Consider the following 18,697-nt stretch of genomic DNA (forward strand, 5'->3'; position numbering starts at 1 on the left):
ATTTCTAAAGGACAAAAACCGTAATTCCAGAGTCAAGTGAGTTTTTAAAAAATAAATGAATCAATTTAAATAAATAAATAAATACATACATACATACATAAATTCAAATCCAGATGGAAATGAAAGGTATTTTTATTTAGGAATAGACATTACATATATTCCTGTAAATGTGGAAGAAAAAGTCAAAGTTGCAATCTATCTGTACCTGAGAAGAGTCCCCTGGTAACTATGTAATGCCAGGTTCACAGAGCTTACATGTTACGACTTCTCCAGAAGACCATTCCTCAAAATCATGCCGGAACAGAATTTTCTATGCAACTGTGAAGTAGAAATATATTAACTAGATGTAAACTCCATTTTCTGTAGTCTCTTTATGTCTCTTCTTGTCTCATAACCAATTAATATGTAAGATCCAATTACCTCAGCCTAATGTTGCATAGCTGTATTGGTGGTTTTGCAGTTGTTTTGTACATTTTTGCAGCTTTAGTCTTTGTGTCTTTCAATAGTTCTCAAATTGCTATGGATAAATAATGTTAAGATTCCTATTAAAATAATGTTGTGTGCAACAGTTCAAATAGAATTTTAAGCCCTCATCTGGGTAAGTATATATAGATATTTTTTTTCTTTTTTCTTGTTTAGAACATACTTCTTACTTCTCAAATTGATATTACTCTATATTTATATTGATATCATATTGACATTAATTTGTGTGTGCAAACATGCAGTTACAGATAGAATTGAATTATATTACCAGAATACTGATAAGCCCTTTTTCAGTTGCCTAAGATATGCATAAGATGGCTCTACTAACACATACAACAGATACACATACACATATAAGCACACAGGTTATGTGGATCAAACACCACTAAACTAATTCTTACCATTCTTTCCTAAATCTTAAGCCAGTCTCCATACTTGATTCTCAGATAACAGTATAGGCCACAGAACATCTTAAGAATTTACATTAAGTGGAATCTCAGTGGGCACTGGAACAGGTTCTCCAGGGAAGTGGTCACTGCACCAAGCCTGTTAAGTTCAAGAACCATTTGGACAATGCTCTCAGAGATATGGTTTGATTTTTTGTGGTGGTTCTGTGCAGAGACGGGTTGAATTTGATAATCCTTGTGGGTTCCTTTCAACTCAGGATATTCCATGATTCTGATATTGATTCTTATCCCAGCCTTTCAATAAAGTTCTGAATTAAGTAATCTGAATGTCCTAAAGTCAGCCAAACGACAGTTCTTGTTGGCCTAAAATAAGTGTCATAACTCTCCAGGTGTATCCATTTCTAGTGGTATACTCAGAGCTAGAGATAGCTAGAGTTTTTATTTAGTGAAGGCACTTAGAAATTAGGTGACTTTAAAAGGCGAATCTGTATTTTTACATGATGTCCCCACCTAGAACTAGATTTGTGAAGATACAGCGAGTGTAATCCAAGACAGAAGGCAGCTCTCCAGCCTATTTTAGAGTGTCATCTGCTATGAAGACATATGGAAAAACTAACAATATGTCAAACATATTCCTAAACCTTAATATTTATTTGTAATTAAAGAAAAGAAGAAGAAAAGAACCATAAAACCACCGAATGACAAACGATATCACAATATGTTCTTATTTTTCTGATCTTCTGAATGATGGTTAAATTTGTAATTAAACGTGCTTCTCCTAAATAAAAGCTTGCTAGATACCAAAAAAAAAAAAAAAAAAGGCAAAGCAAAATTAAGGTGTTGCCTCACTGACCTTTAGTCCTCTGAGTGGCCACTGAGTTCAAAAAAAATTATTTACTCGATCAAGCATAAATGACAAGTACATATACATGCTCTTTGGTTAGTGTGAACTCAAAATTCTACCATGGTGCCAGGTCTCTTATTTAGACTGTATAACATGTAGATAAGTTTATGGAGTTTCCATTTGTGTGAAACGGAGGAGTTATCCTGGTGGTAACACATTCTAGTGGATAGAGCTTCTTACAGCTCTTCACCTAGGTACAGTTTCCTAATCCAGACCTGGCTCCCAGGGATGTCAATGCAACATATTTTGTTTCCGGTTTTTAATAGTCACTGATACACTTGTCCTTCTAATGTGCAAACATACTTTGAGGGGAAAGAAAGGGGATGAACCAGACTTGTCTTTTTCAAGGTTGCTGTCACTGTAAGGTTTCAAACACTGCTGGACTGATAAGGCTGGTGAAAAATATTATCTTGAATAGGTTGAGCCAGGGACTGAAGTTTGGAGAATGGCTCACCTGCAGGACAGGACAGAGAAATACTACTATACAAAATAGTTGGAATAGGATTTTTTATATATATATATATATATATAAATATATAAAAGGGTGGGGGGGGGGGGAGGGGGGAACAGGACTGTGAGCTATTGAGTGCACCCTCAGTTAGTCTGCAGATGATACCAAGTTGGGAGGAAGCATCAAACTGCTGGTGGGTAAGAAGGCCTTGCAGAGGGACCTGGACAGGATGGGTCAATGGGCAGAGGTCAATGGGATGAGGTTCAACATGGTTAAGTGCTGGGTCATGCACTTGGGGCACAACAACCCCATGCAATGCTACCGGCTTGGGGCAGAGTGGCTGGAAAGCTGTGCTGAGAAAAAGGATCTGGGGATGTTGGTTGATGCTCACCTGAACATGAGCTGGCAGTGTGCCCAGGTAGGCAAGAAGGCCAGCGGCATCCTTGCTTGTATCAGGAATAGTGCAGCCAGCAGCACCGGGGAGGTGATCGTCCCCCTGTAGTCTGCTCTGGTGAGCCTGCACCTTGAGTACCATGTTTAGTTTTGGGTCCCTCACTACAAGAAAGACATCAAGGCCCTGAAGCATGTCCAGAGAAGGGCTATGAAGCTGGTGAAGGGTCTGGAACACAAGTCCTATGAGGAGTGGCTGAGGGGACTGGGATTGTTTGGTCTGGAGAAGGAGGAAGCTCAGGGGAGACCTTGTTGCTCTCTACAACTACCTGAAAGGAAAGTGTGGGTATCTGGGGATGGGCCTCTTCTTGCCGATAACTAGCAATAGGACAGGAGGGAATGGCCTCAAGTTGTGCCAGGAAAGGTTCAGGTTTGGAAATCAGGAGAAATTTCTTCTCAGAAAGAGCATTTAGGCATTGGAACGAGTTGCCCAGGGAGGTGGTGGCATCACTCTTCCTGCGGGTGTTTAAGGAAAGGTTGGACAGGTTGCTTAGGGACATGGTTTAGTGGATGATATTGGTGGTAGGGGGATGGTTGGACTAGATGCTCTTGGAGGAATTTTCCAATCTTATTTTGTTCTATGATTCTACTAGGTCTACTTACTTGTTGGATCCTCAGGTACCTGAAAACTTTCTGTTGTCTATCTTCACAGTACCCATAAAGAGAGGTGAGGGCTGTCTGTCCATGTACCCTACCATTTAGGTTAACAATAACATAGTACCACAAACTTATGTGTAACTTAGGTTTAGTTTCTGGGGGTTTTATTTTAGTTAAAAAACAGCAACAACAACAAAAACCATCAACAATGTAAGTGGTGTACTCTCTTGCCTTTATGAATGTTACTTGTATAGCACTATCCTATATGTATAGAGCCCTGTAGAAGAACGACACCAGATTTATTACTCCTGTCATCCTTTTTTTTTGATGAGAGCTGTGACCTAGCTGATATACCTAAATAGTGATGTGAAAGGTAGTAGTATCTTGGATGGAAGCAGATATCCAGACTCCAAAGGTCTCAGCTGAGAGAAGTTTATGAGGTTGTGTAATGTTAAAATTGGCTGTCTGTCAGGTGCCCACCAAGCCACTCCCTCACTCCCCGTCTTCAGCAAGATGAGGAAGAAATATGATGAAAAAGTTTGCAGGTCAATATAAGGACGTGGAGATCTCTCACCAAGTACTGTCACAGGTAAAACAGACTCAACTTGGGGAAGACGAATTTAATTTCTACCAATGAAATATGGAATAGGATAAGAAAAATATACAAAACAAACCAACCAACCAACCAAACAAAACTTAAAAAGCTTTGCTCCAACCTTCCTTCTTCCCACATTGAACTTCACTTGAGATCCCTCTATCTCCACCACTCCTGAGTGGTGAAGAGCACTGGGATATGGGAGTTGCAGCCAGTTCATAATGTGTTTTCTCTGCCACTCATTCCTATTCACACTTTCCCACTGCTTCAGTGTGGGATTCCTCCCAAGTGTTACTGTCTTTCACAAACTGTTCCAACATGGGTCGGTTCCATAGGGTACAGTCTTTAAGGAACAAATTACTTCATTATAGCCTTCAGCTCCTGTCAGAAAACATGCTCCTGCATGGGCTGTCCACAGGCTGTAACTGCCTTCAGGCCACATCCACCTGCTCTGGTGTGGTGGTCCTCCAAAGACTTCAGAAAGCATATATGTTCCAACAGACAGCCTGCTCCACCATGGTCCTCTCCATTGGCTTACAGAAGAATCTTTGCACTGCTGTCAGCAGCACCTCCATCCTCTACTTCTTCAATGACCTTGGCATCTGCAGGGCTGTTTGTCTCCACATTGTCTCACCGTTCTCACATTTTTTGTTATATATTTATATATTTTTTAACCTTTCTTAAATATGTTATCACAGAAGTGGCACCAGCATTGCTCATTGGCTCAGCTTTGGCCAGTAGTGGGTCTTTTTTGGAGATGGCTGGAACTGGTTCTGTCCAACATGGGTGTAGTTCCTGGAATTATTCAAGGTTTATGTAAAGGTTAAATTAAGTCAAATCTTATGTCTAATCTCTCCAGGAACTGGACTCGATGATCCTTGCGGGTGCCTTCCAACTCAGGATTTTCTATGATTATGATGCTATCTCTAATTAATCATATTCACATCTGCAGCAAATGCACCATTTGTCCAGCATTTGGATGCTGATCGCATATTGTCATTGGCACATTGTTAAATCATAGAATCATAGAATATCCTGATTTGGAAGGGAACCATAATCCTTATGGGTCATCAAGTCCAACTCCTGGCACCGCACAGGTCTACCCAAAAGTTTAGACCATGTGACTAAGTGCACAGTCCAATTGCTTCTTAAATTCAGACAGGCTTGGTGCAGTGACTACTTCACTGGGGAGCCTGTTCCAGTGTGCGACCACCCTCTCGGTGAAGAACCTCTTCTTGATGTCTAGCCTAAACCTCCCCTGCTTCAGCTTAACACCGATCCTGCGGGTCCTATCACTGGTGATTACGGAGAATAGGTGACCTGCCTCTCCACTCCCCCTCGCAAAGAAGTTGTAGACTGCGATGAGGTCCCCTCTCAGCCTCCTCTTCTCTAGGCTGAACAGGCCAGGTGACCTCGTATGCCTTCCCCTCTAGGCCCTTCACCATCTTCGTAGCCCTCCTCTGGACACTCTCCAACAGTTTAATGTCCTTTTTGTACTGTGGTGCCCAGAACTGCACACGGTACTCGAGGTGAGGTCACACCAGCGCACGGTAGAGGGGGACAATCCCTTCCCTCGACCGACTAGCAATGCCGTGCTTCATGCATCTCAGGATACAGTTGGCCCTCCTGGCTGCCGGGGCACACTGCTGGCTCATATCAACTTGCTGTCAACCACAACCCCCAGATCCCTCTCTGCGGGGCTGCTCTCCAGCATCTCGTCGCCCAGTCTGTACATATAGCCAGGGTTGCCCCTTCCCAGGTGCAGGACCCAGCACTTGCTTTTGTTAAACTTCATGTGGTTGGTGATCGCCCAGCTCTCCAATCTGTCCATATCTCTCTGCAAATGAAATGGTGTGTTGATAATAACATAAAAGTGATCAGTTAGTATTATTTTATATGAGTTGTATACACTGTGGATATAACAAAAGCTATGTCTAACTTATCAGTTGGACATTAAAATACGGAATTCAGCTAACATTTTCTTAGTCGTAAATTGTTTAGGATGGCTTGTGTTATAGCTTTAGTTCTATGCTTGTTATTTACCTAGTTATAAGGAACATAAGTTGTTAAGTTCTGTAGTCCAACTCGTAGAAAATTAAAAGGAACTTTCATACCAATCATTTGTTGCTAGAAGTCATTTATGGAAGTCTAAGAAGACTAAAAAGTTTTCTTACTGATGATGTTCATATGCTGCATATAGGCTACACATGAAACACTTCAAATTCATTTGATGATCTGCATTCAGAAAAATGTGTGTATTGGATTTCTGTGACTGGGGAAGACAAAAAATATTTGTGTTCTCATTTGTAGTGCTGCAGTTTGGCAGTTGCTCTAACAATGTTTCAGAAATTATATGCAAGTAATTAATTTCTTCCTCTTCCTGGGCAGCAAATTTAATACATTACAAAGGTTGTAATTTACCTTTGTGCCTAGCAATAAATATTTCACTAAATGTAAATGTTGCGTTAGTAGCAATGTGCTTCTACTTCATCTGTACTTCAAGCACAGAAGAACTGAACAGTTCAGGAGACATCAGGTACAACCCTCTACAGATTTGGTAGGTTATTATGTTTTCTAGAGGCTAAGATATACTTTTTGTTTTGAAATGAGACTTTTTCTCTTCTGTTTCTATCTTAATTTATAGTTTTTTTGTTATTGCATCATTCCCTGCATACAGCTATATCCTTGAATCCTGTGATAAATGAAACAAAACACATTTTACAAATTAGCTTTACAGCAATAATCTCCAGTTCTGGAATATCTAAGGGCAGTAATTCTTCTTTGATCTTCTTTGTATGATACCTGAAATAACAATAATATCTTTATCAAGATTCAGAGAAATATTGATTATAATGTTTTGCTTAAGAATGAACACCTTTCTTTTTCAGAAAATCATTAACCAACTAGAGGTAAATTAATTACATTTTGTAACTACTTCCTGTGTGTGTCTTGAACTGATTGTAGTAGTTGTTGTTGTATAAATATTAAAAAAAAAAAAAAAAAAAAAAAAGGAAAAGGCAGTTTCCTAATAGAAAAGGGAGTAAGGTGGAATGCACAGGGAAACTAATCTATTCTGTTCTGTCTGCTCTGTTCTGCTATTCTATTCTATTCTATTCTATTCTATTCTATTCTATTCTATTCTATTCTATTCTATTCTATTCTATTCTATTCTATTCTATTCTATTCTATTCTATTCTATTTATTTATTTATTTATTCTATTCTAAGAAGGTCAAATTTGGTTTCCAAACACATTTGTTGGGCTACATAATAATAATTGACATTAAAACACCTAAGTCAATCAATAACAACAATAACTTAACTCTAAACCTTAAAGAAGTCAGTTTAAGATTTGAGTTATTAATGTGACTGAGTACATTTTCAGGCTACATTTAGCTTATGAGACACATGTTGCCCATTCCTGTCTCCTGCAAATTAACTAGATTTCTTCATGAAAAAGTCTCTTTTGACATATGGGTCTTCTGCTTTGCAGAGACTTTTGTTCCTGGAGAAAGTCTAGCATAAAGATTCACATGGATTTTTTGTTGCCTCTACAGAGGACACTATTCCCTCTGAGCAACGAAAATCTTTCAAATCACTCTAATAGTGAGAAAACTTTGAGAGTTGGAGGGATTGTGATTTGATGGTACAATAAACTTTAGATGACAAGTTTAGTCACAACAAATGGCATAAGTCCCTTCCTTGCACTACCTTTGAGTTTTCTTGCTCATGGGTTTATGCTGTATGACTACTTCCACAACACCTTTGTGACATGTGTTCCCTACCCTTATCACCATGCTGACAGATATCATTGCTGAAAGTCATGTAGGGCAGTACCTGTGAATAAGAAACTAGCTGGTAGTATGGTAAACAAATAAAATAAATAGTTATCTTATTGCACAGTAAAAGCAGAATTGTTTAGCTGAACTGACAGATACAGTTTTCATCCAGCTTTTACTACTTTAAGGGACTCAATAAAGAGCTGGAAAGATGTACATCATTTTGCATATCCATTAAAAGTCTCTTTCCATTTTCAATCATGGGGTATTTTTTAAAAAAGCATGTTAGCAAATTCAGACAAATGTTTAAAAGTTCATATGGATAGAGAAAGTAACCGTTCATGAATATGCGGAAAGAAGACACTAAGAAAAATTAGTTCTAGCTGAAATTTGAAATGGGAATATCATGTTATATTTCAAAATCAGAGGAAATTCTGTAATGGCTTAACAGTGACCCCTCTGGATTTTAGCTGTGCCTTTTTTAGAAGAGGCAAGCATCCCTTTAGCACTAGTAGGCATTGGAACAATAAGTAAAAATAGCTGATTTAAGGCTCTGTTGGATATTCAACAATGCACATCACGAATGTACGTATATATATATTGTCCTAGAGGCACGATCTTCAGAACAACTTAGTGCAACTCATAAAACATCAGTGGATGGCAGAGCTGGAACGTATACTCCTGTAAACTGCAGCACAGAAGGATATTTATTGATCCCTAATTTGTTTTAGTCACCGTAATTACTTGAGTGTTGAATTACCTTATTTCATCTTCGAAGAAAGTACCATAGCCTGACTTCTAATTTTGCTAAGGTCCCTTTACTCTACTGCGTCCATAAAAATGGACCTTCAAGTTGTTGCAGATATAATTCATTGTAAAAGAGCATTAGACCCACAAATTCTTAAGCACAGAGTAGTAGTGCTTTCATTGTTCTAGAAGAGCTTACATAACAAGATATAACAAAACAAACTGAATATTCTGTTCCTTACCAGAGACGAGAGATCATACTGCAATAGACTATTTTCTTTCACAGCTGATGAATGGTTTGGAGTGCTAATATATGACTGTTGAACAAGAATACCTGATCTTACCCTGTTTGCCTTTTCTCATCCTTTATCATTTGGTTCATTGATTGCACACATTTTGTATAGCTTCTGAACTAAAAATGTAAGTATGGGTTGACATTCAGGATATCTATTATAAAATGGTAATATATCCATAAAAGTAAATAGCTCCTTTCTATCATAAAATGCATGAAAACTATGTAACTAATGTTGTCATGCAATATTTAATACAATCACACTATTTAAATGATAGTTCATGAGAACAATGGACCTATTAGTCTTTCATTCTGACTTATCAAGGATGAACATAAATATTTATTTTTATACTACAAGATTATAAATGAAAAATCAAGATTGAAAGTCTTTTTAGAAAAGTTTTGTTTCTCATATCTATTAGACTGAATAATAAGAGAAAAAAACTTAGAACTATTAAACATTTTTAAAAATGGTCAATAAAACACATTGTTTCCTACAGTACTTTTACACTTAATTTTAAAACCTGTCTTATCCTTCCATTCAAAATAAAAGTTGTTAAAATTACACCTCTATATTTTGAACCTAAATTGAAAATGCACGATTATAAAATGTTGAAAACATGCTCTTATAAAATCAATATTTTATTTTCCATAGTTCTATACTTTTCTCTTTCTGTTCTTCTCATGAACATCTTAAAGTTTGAAAGCTATTAATCATCTGGAAACTCTGGGCACCACCATTCAATATTGTACCTGAGCATGGACCCTAAATAAATCAATAAATAAAACTGTATATTTGAAATTGCATATTTTAAATGATTTAAGCTTTGTTATCAGTATCTTTATAGGTTAATTATTACACAAAATAAATATTCTTTTTATGTCAAGTTGTACTACTATTATAAATGTTACAGAATTTTGAGGACCTGTGGGTATCCAAAACTAAAGTTATAAATGACAAAATATCAAAATACTCAAAATACTATGCTCAGCCTAATGGTGGATAGTGGATGGAAAGGTCAGTAAATCAAAGATAAAACAGAATGAGATGAATATAAATTAATTTTATGATGCTGAAAAGCAGCTTGTTTACTAATACTGAGATGCAATACTGTCCAGAAGCTATATAATGAAGCTTAAAAAAAGTGTCAGACATGACTCTTGCTTTTTGAAGTTTGAAACTCGAGGTGATATTTTGCAGCTGAATAAAGAAGGAAGGCAGGAAGGCAGGAAGGCGAGGGAAGGGGAAGGGGAAGGGGAAGGGGAAGGGGGGGAAGGGGAAGGGGGGAAGGGGAAGGGGAAGGGGAAGGGGAAGGGGAAGGGGAAGGGGAAGGGGAAGGGGAAGGGGAAGGGGAAGGGGAAGGGGAAGGGGAAGGGGAAGGGGAAGGGGAAGGGGAAGGGGAAGGGGAAGGGGAGGGGAGGGGAGGGGAGGGGAGGGGAGGGGAGGGGAGGGGAGGGGAGGGGAGGGAAGGGAAGGGGAGGGAAGGGAAGGGAAGGGAAGAGGAAGGGAAGGGAAGGGAAGGAAGGGAAGAGGGAAGGGAAGGGAAGGGAAGGGAAGGGAAGGGAAAGGGAAGGGAAGGGAAAAAGAAAAAGAAAAAGAAAAAGAAAAAGAAAAAGAAAAAGAAAAAGAAAAAGAAAAAGAAAAAGAAAAAGAAAAGAAAGAGAAAAAGAAAAGAGAAAAAGAAAGAGAAAGAGAAAAAGAAAAAGAAAAAGAAAAAGAAAAAGAAAAAGAAAAAGAAAAAGAAAAAGAAAAAGAAAAAGAAAAAGAAAAAGAAAAAGAAAAAGAAAAAGAAAAAGAAAAAAAAAAGAAAAAGAAAGAAAGAAAAAAAGAAAGAAAAAAAGAAAGAAAGAAAAGAAAGAAAGAAAGAAAGAAAGAGAAAGAAAGAAAGAAAGAAAAAGAAAAAGAAAAAAAGGAAAGAAAGAAAGAAAGAAAGAAAGAAAGAAAGAAAGAAAGAAAGAAAGAAAGAAAGAAAGAAAAAAAAAAAGAAAGAAACATAAAAGAAAGAAGAGAATATATTTATTTTGAACAAAAAATGAATTTTAATCTTCCATTTCTTACTCAAGATATCAAGATATAGTCTAAAAATAGTCTAACTAACTAAATGTTTTACAACCCTCTATTGTTACACCAGTGGATATCTTTAGTAAACAAGGCTCCCTGTTACAAGAAACAAAAAGTCCAATTGTCCCTTTTAAAAATTCCTTTTGTTTGTGGGATGATTTTAACTAATAGAGATCTACAGGAAAAATGGCACTTCTCTGTACAGTGATTAGAGATCTTTTTTTCTTTCTGTGACCTTTGTGTTTTAGATGAAAGAGTCAACTGTCTGTTTAATTAGGATTATTCAAGAAACTGTTAAAATATGCATGGGCAGACCAAATAACCTGTGACCATGAAGCTGAAAGCCTCTGATGATAAGTAGAGATTTTTTTTGAGTGACAGTATACATTCTGGTAATTTGATTTGGAGGATTTGTTGTCAGTGAGAATGTTTGTAGTTGCCCCTAGATAAGTGTTAAAATGTGCACTCTTGTTATTAAATAGAAGGAGCTAGTTTAAAATGTCAAGGCTCTGACAGATTGGCAGGAAAGAAATCTTTATATTGTGATGCCTTTAAAATAGCTAGAGGGTAAGACAGAAACTATTCCAAGTGACTTTGATAGAAGCTCAGGAGATTGGATTAGGGAATTTTTTTCTCCCATTTACACCAGAATAATATCAGAATATCAGCATAAATCTGGAGAGACTCCAATGAAATAGATAGCTAATCCAGAATATAATCAAAGAAAAAATATTCTTTTTGTTATTAACTTTAGAAAAAACTAATAATCATTGCTGTAAATTAAAATTCTGTTGCCTAATAAATGAATGTTGCCCAGGGCTTCATTTTAGAGCAGAATTTACTGATAACCTGCATTTAGCTATTATAACAGATTATATGACCTTTTTATTTTTATTTTTATTTTTTTAATGCAGCTACTCTTCATTCAGCCCTACAGCCCATTCTTTTGTGATTTCAATTGGGGTTTCGTTGTTATAGGGCAACACTGAGGAACCAGCTGATATATCCCTTTCACCCACCCTGGGTTACAAGGCAATGTCTTCAAAGAAGGTTGTCTGTGCTTAAGGGCATGATCCAGCCCCATGTTTTTGTTGTGCAGGTTATACAGTGTTCACTATGCAGTTTACACAACATGAAAGAGACATGACAGCTGCCCCAAGCAGTTTGCAATCTTGAATTAGATATGCTACAATAAGTGAAAGTAACAAGTCATGATTTTCATTGCAGTATAATGGTTGGTAGGCTCATAAAAGGAAGGAGGGAGGGAGGGAGGGAGGGAGGAGGGAGGGAATAGGGAAGGAGGGAGAGAAGGAGGGAAGGAGGGAGAGAAGGATGGAAGGAGGGAGAGAAGGAGGGAAGGAGGGAAGGAGGGAAGGAAGGGAGGAAGGGAGGAAGGGAGGAAGGGAGGAAGGGAGGAAGGGAGGAAGGGAGGAAGGGAGGAAGGGAGGAAGGGAGGAAGGGAGGAAGGGAGGAAGGGAGGGAGGGAGGAAGGGAGGGAGGGAGGAAGGGAGGGAGGGAGGAAGGAAGGAAGGAAGGAAGGAAGGAAGGAAGGAAGGAAGGAAGGAAGGAAGGAAGGAAGGAAGGAAGGAAGGAAGGAAGGAAGGAAGGAAGGAAGGAAGGAAGGAAGGGAGGAAGGAAGGAAGGAAGGAAGGGAGGGAGTTACGATAAGAAGTTTGCATGCATATTCAACTTACCGTCTTTTCAACTTCCAGTCCAACTGTAGTTAAAGGTATTGTATTGGCTAGTCAAAGAGCTTCCAGTAGGTAAAATAATTTGTCTAGACTAAAGATTGTGAACACAAATTAAAGAGGATACTATGACAAGATACCAGTGAGAAATAAAACTTATCAGTACCATTACAACATGTTAATTACTGCAGAAGACTGTAGTGGCTTTATGTGGAAAGGTTTCGGTAGTGGGGGGCCATAGGGGTACCTTTGTGAGAAGAATCCAGATGCTGCTCCATGTTAGATAAGGGCCCCACTGCTGGCCAGAGCTGGGCCAATAAGCAATGTTGTTGTGCCTCCGTGAGAGCATATTTAAGAAAAAAAAAAAGTATATATACCTGCTGGGGAACAGCAGCTGGGAGAGAGAAAGGAGTGGGAAACAAGCTTATGGACACCAAGGTCAGTGAAGAAGGAGGGGGAGAGGTGGTCCAGGCCATGGAGATGAAATTCTCCTGCAACTTGTGGAGAGGACCATGATGAAGCAGGTGGATCTTCACTGAAGGAGGCTGCAGCCTGTGGAGGACCCCTGCTGGAGCAGATTCCAGGCTGCACCTGTAGCCCGTGGAGAGTAGACCATTCAGGAGCAGGTGACCTGGCAGGAGCTGCTGCCTGTGGGAGACCCAGGCTGAAGCAGTTTGCTCCTGATGGATGGACCCCGTGGTACAGACCTATATCTGGAGCAATTCCTGAAGAGCTGCTGCCTGTGGGAAGCCTGCACAGGATCAGTTCAAGAAAGACTGCATCCCGTGGGAGGGACTCCACGTTGAAGCAGGGGAAGACAGTGACCAAGAAGGAGCAGCGGAGATGAAGTGCTATAGGCTGACCACAGCCTTTATTCTCCCATTCCCCTGTGCCGCTCACGGGTGGGGGAAGTGGAAGAGAGTGGATGGGGGGAAGACATTTTTGGTTTCTTTCATTTATTTGTCACTTCTCTAGCTTGTTAGTAATAGGAAATAAATCTTACTGTCTCCCTACTCTGCGTGTGTATCGCCAGTCACGATAATTGTTGAGTGATCTCCCCATCCTTATCTCAGCGCTTGAGCCCTTTGCATTGTGTTTTCTCCCCCTCTTCCTTTGAGGAGGGGGAGTGAGAGAGCAGCTGTGGTTGAGTTCAGCTGCCCACCCAAGTAAGACCATCACAAAGACATGATATAGTTTTAACTTTCCTGGCTGCATAGCATTAGGGTGATAGCTAATTTAAGGAGTATAGTAAAATATCTAGTAGGATTTGCCAAAGAGTACCCTGCAGTAACTGAGATGCAATTGAAGCTGGGGTCAGTGGGACTTTTTAATTTGATGCTCCATTAAAAAACAAAACAAAACAAAACAAAAGAAACAAACAAAAAAAACACACTGTGCAGCACACTCCAAACTGTGTTGAGATGTTAAGTGGTTTGCTAGAGACAGAATATATGTTCAGAGGAAGATGGACAATATCTGTACTTTTAGTATTTACTTTGAAATTAAATCTTAGTAATTCAATGTATGTCAATAGTAAAACTTAACTGCCTGGTATTTGATCAATAGCTGGGAAATGTAAGGAAGTTGTGTGTTTCTGATTAAGGGAGTATTATTATTATCATGTATTTTTCTCAGGATTGATTCATTTGGTTCTTTAGCTAGAGTTAAGAGAACTCTAAAAGAAAAATTAGAACAATAGCTCTAAGTGACACACGTGGCATATTCATCTTAATTCTGGTTGGCTATGTGTCAACCTCTGTGTATTAAGAGCACGCAGTATTATAAGTTCATCTGTCAACAACATCTAAACATGTGGAAGAAATGAGGATCAGCACAGCATGAGGATAAACTCACAGTGTACTTTTTTCTCCAGTACAGACTCTCCAATAGTCTCAATAGTATCCGTTACTATGTCTCTTTGCTATGTAAGATTCCCTCTGTCCTGAGGCTAAACTGCAAATATCCAGTTCAATTCAATTTCAGGTTCCTTTGGAACAGTATGAAGCTACACAATATTCCAGTGACCTGGGACTAGTACTATTAATTTTGTTTATTAAAAGTAATAATATGACTGGGTAAAACATATAAAGTAGGCTATTTTGTAAGACTCAATTTTATTTTTTATTAATCCATTTATTGAATTTTCAGGAACACTTCCATTCCTGTAAAGCTTAAAGTCTGAATGGTAGTAAAAGGAATTTTATAACATTCCAATTAAACTATGTTCTTCATAAGAAATAAATATTGTAATGAAAAGGTGATAACCTGTATCTGTCTAGCCAGTGGGAGTGCTGCAGGAATTCAAAGCACAATGAAGATAGCGGGTGAAGTAGGTAGTGGTGAAAAAAGATTCAAAGGCACAAAGGTATATATTTTGATCTTCTAAAGAAGCTTTATGTTTCCATTTTTTGAATCATACATGCAGATATCTCTGCTTCCTTATTATTGCTTCTCCGATTAGAGACTGCATGTGTAACTTGAAGCTAAGTCTAATTTGAACTCATAAAAACTTCATATTCTGAAATCTTTGTGATCTTCGTTTGTTTTAGGTAGTACATAAATAGCCCTAACCAGTCTCTCTTCAGCTATACAGCTATTTAAATATTCATTACTCTTTCATTTCTGTTGCACAGATTTTTGTAAGATTTTATTTTAAACTACTGCTTAACTAGAACAAACAATTATGCAAATGAAAAATTAGATCCTTCAACACTTCAGAGAACTGCAGCACATTTAATTGCTGCAAGGAACCACCCAGAATAAATAAATAAATAAATAAATAAATAAATAAATAAATAAATAAATAAACCAGTTCATTCTAAAATAATATATCTGCTAACAAATTTAGAGAAGATACTGATTTTATTGTAGATCTGTAAATACACTGTAACTTGGCAGGTGGTATGAGGCAGAAAACAAATACGAGAAGAAAAAAAAAAAGAACTTAATTTTCTAGGGTAAGGGGCATTGCTGCAGTATACATAGAAAAAATTATAAACATTTGTGCTTGGAAGTGTTTTGTTGTTGATACTTAAATAAAAAAATAAAATTAAAATTAAATTAAAAAAAAATTAAAAATTAAATTAAAAAAAATAAAAAAAATAAAAAAAATAAATAAAAATAAAATAAAATAAAATAAAATAAAATAAAATAAAAATAAATCTATCTTATTATAACTTTGGAGCTCATTCCATTTCGTGATATATATGGAGTTTTCTGTGCTAAATTCGCTACCTCAGTGATTTAAGTAAAATGTTTTTGACACTACAGAAAAATTTTAAAGGGTTAACACATCACAGCAGAGTTTGGAGAATGACAAAAGATCTCATGGAAGGCTGATGGTCCCTATAAAATTCAGTTTATGTTGCAAAGAACTACACATTAAACCTTTCCTTCGAAGTGTCATCTGAGCTGACACAATTGTAAGAAGACAGGCAGCTGTATATCGTGTATAAATAGCTGAGAGACATAACTGCAAGACACAATCACTTGTGATCACAGATGGTAATTCCTGAAATGGGCCATTTATGAGAATGTGACTTTATGTTTAGACTCCCAGTTTGCTCTCATCTTAAGGCTATGCAGGTTAAGACAAATGGTCTTTGAAGCATTAAATTATTACTCAAAACTTTCACATTCAAAATTATAGTAAAAATATTTTTGTAACAGTTGACGTAGTAAAACATTAAGAAGAATGTCACCACATTTTTGAAAACTGAAGCAGATTTATTTATTTATTTATTATCATTGTAAGATTATAGCTAGCAGCCATGGACAGATGTTCTCCATATTGTACGAATATAAATAGTTGCTGGTGTGCAAATGATTACCTGTGCAAATTATTGATACTGAAACATAGATGGTGGATTTTAAAAATAAGAACAAAAGTCAGTGCTCTATGGAAAAAAAAAAAAATAGGTGAAAGGTGTCCATTTCTGAATTTGTCTTTTCCTGAATTTATTGGCATCTTGCAGAAAAGTGAAGGAAGATGGACAGAGAGTGGCTGAGAACAGTCCATGGAAGCTTCTAGCCCTGTACTTACCTCATGAGACTTTAATGAAGTATCATGGTTAGCCAGCTGGCTAAATAAATTTAGCTAGCTCATTGGTTATTCTGTTACTAGACAAGACTGATTAAGTTCTATTCAGTAGCTCTTTTACAAGGCTGAATTCTTTTAGCTAGTGGTTCTGTTCATTCTCACTCCATTTTCTCATTATGTGCATGGAACATTTTTCCATTGCACTTTGGGGCCTCTGTCATTTCAAGACGACAGAAACTCCCAACTGATACTCCCTTTATTCCTTTCAAAGTTATATCTCTTCATGAGAAAATAAATAGAGCAAAGAGTCTACTTTGTATCTATTTAGAAAAGAACACCTTCCTAGAGCATTCTTTCTTCATTGTGCATAGGAAAAAACTGGCGAGATGATGAGATATATTTCAGCTTATGTATCAAAGTGTGCTGAAAGAAAGAACGTCTACAGTGTTCAAAGGCATCTTGTTCCTGAAGATTTAAATGTATAAAATCATAGAATTAGCCTTTAGGGTGGTTAGATTGGTTCAGTGTATCCTTCTTTTGAAGGCATATATGTAGTTGTAAATGTAAGTTGTTTCCTGAAAAAAAAAAACAAATATTCATACCAGTTGGAGCACACTTTATTGATGCAGATATCTATTAAAAATTACACTTTTTTGAGTTACCACATTGAGAATCATTGCAATTATGGAATTAGGCTCTGAACTGAGGAAAAAAAAAAAAAAACTTTAAATAACATTGATATATCTTGGGGGAAACACTGAGCTTTATCCATTTGTAACTAGCAACAGTGAAATTTAGAGTAATTAATGTCCCACTAATATCTGAAGAGAAAATCCAATGAAAATACTTTTCACTGCAAAATATTTAACTTTTAAAATCATAATAAAAAGAGTTCTGGTAATAAATAAATAAATGAATAACTCACACATATAGGCGTGTAGACCCACTCTTATCCAGTGTATCTTTATCCAAGTTTTGACTTTCATCACATACCATTTTAAGACTAATGTTGATGTTTTTAGTTTTGACCAAAGTCTGATGATATATCATAACATTGCAAAGTTTTGAAACTGATCACACATACAATTCTAGCTGACATCCCTCACCACTGCATGATCTTGAGTTTGTTTTGTTAAAAGGGAAAAAGGCTAGCAAGATTTAACCTCAGTTTTAACCTGTGCAACCACACTGAAGGCACTGAACAAAAATTAAACCTTTCACTGTCAAACATTCATTTATATATAGTCATTTAAACATATATTACCTGCACCAAACTGATAATATGTCTAGAAAACATGCAATTTCAGAAATAGTTTTGGAATAGCCATACCCAAATATATAGATAAATATAATATATAATAATAATAATAATAATAATAATAATAATAATAATAATAGATAATAATAATAATATATAGATAAATATATAGAACAGCTTCTTCTTTCAAGGACAATGGACTTCTAATATGAAAAAAGGATTTTTGAGGTAATCAAAGTATAGTTTTGGACTACTGTATTATATCAGTGTAAGTGGAGTCTTCATAAATTAAAATGTTATCCACATTCAGACACAATTTAAGTGTATATTTTTTGTCCAAATTCTCAAGTATCCTTTTCACTTGCATAATGAAACAAGTATGGAAAATTATTGTAGATTACAACATGTAAGACTCTTGTTATGACTATGTGCAGTGGATCTGGCATATATTTTAGCATTATGGCCACTATGAAATAAAAGAGCAAATTTATTCCTTTTAATCTTCATAGTATCATTTGCATGTTGTGTTACTTTGTTGTTTGAAAAGAAATCACAGCCTCTTTGTTATTTAGCTGTACTTAGCTAAGTAGATAAAAAAGAAAATTTTGAGTTTTGCATTGTAATAACTTTTGTCTATCAGTTTTATGGATGGAAAATTTCCTTCTGTGAAACAATAATATAAAAAGCCTTTACACATTGACTGAAACATATTTTCATCATGAAAACTTAAATTCTACTCAGAATCACCACATGTCTAAAAATATATTGTATTTTTTGTACATTTTCCCAATATTCTTTGCTACAAAAGGTGGAAAAACTTCCATATTACTATCTGTCTGTTTTTAGATAATCTCCTTAAACTTAAGAAACTTACTTTCATATTTAAGCTCTGCATTGTACAAGATGACAGAAAAATTTTCTCAAATTATTTTTAGCTCCTTGTACCA

The sequence above is a fragment of the Anser cygnoides genome, chromosome 1 (assembly GCF_040182565.1).
Source record: "Anser cygnoides isolate HZ-2024a breed goose chromosome 1, Taihu_goose_T2T_genome, whole genome shotgun sequence".
Taxonomy (NCBI): Eukaryota; Metazoa; Chordata; class Aves; order Anseriformes; family Anatidae; genus Anser; species Anser cygnoides.